Source organism: Octopus bimaculoides, chromosome 11, assembly GCF_001194135.2.
Source record: "Octopus bimaculoides isolate UCB-OBI-ISO-001 chromosome 11, ASM119413v2, whole genome shotgun sequence".
Classification (NCBI taxonomy): domain Eukaryota; kingdom Metazoa; phylum Mollusca; class Cephalopoda; order Octopoda; family Octopodidae; genus Octopus; species Octopus bimaculoides.
Genome location: NC_068991.1, coordinates 30,905,318 through 30,906,233, shown reverse-complemented (window position 1 = coordinate 30,906,233; position 916 = coordinate 30,905,318).

The following is a 916-nucleotide window of genomic DNA, read 5'->3' as shown; positions in this document are numbered from 1 at the left end:
ATATAGTTATATATATATATATATATATATATTTACACACACACACACACACACACACACACACACACACACACACACACATATATATATACAATGAAGGCGCATAGATCAGTTGTTAAAATGTTGAACATATGATCGTAAGATTCTGGTTTCGATTCGTGGACGGGGTGACACGTTGTATATTCTTGAGTAAAAGACTTCATTTTATGTATTACAGTCCACCCATCTGGCAAAAATGAGTAATGAATTTTGCGACGCACCGGCGTTCCGTCCATGTGGGATATGTTGTCTCTTTTTCTCCGCCCCAGCATGGCCGTAACATAATGACTAAAACAAGTAAAGCGTAAAAGATATAAAGTATATATTTTCGTATATGGTAAATGTGCAGGCTGTGTGTCATATATACTATATGCAAAACATATAAATCTAATTTGTAACACATATAGGTGCAGGCGTGGCTCTGTGTTAAGAAGTGTGCTTCCCAATGAAATGGTTCCGGGTTCAGTCCCACTGCCTGCCAGCTTGGGCAAGTGTCTTCTGTTATAGCCTTCGATATAATAAACTATTATGTGTGGATTTGGTCGGTGGAAACTGGAAGGAGCCCGTCGTGTATGTGTGTGGGTGTGTGGGTGCGCGCGTGCGCGTGCGTGTTTGTGTCTACGTGTCTATGTTTGTTCTCCACCACCACTTGACTACGAGTGGAGGGATGCTTACGTCTCTGTAAGTAAGGGCGCCAGTAAAAGAGATCGATAGAATAGCACCAAGCTTGAAAAAATTTCGCTAGGTCTGTTCATTCGATTAAAAATTCTTCAAAGCGGTGCTCCAGCCGGGCCACTATCTAGTGACTGAAACAAGTAAAAGAAAAAGATATGTATGATATATATATGTATATATATATATATATATATATATATAT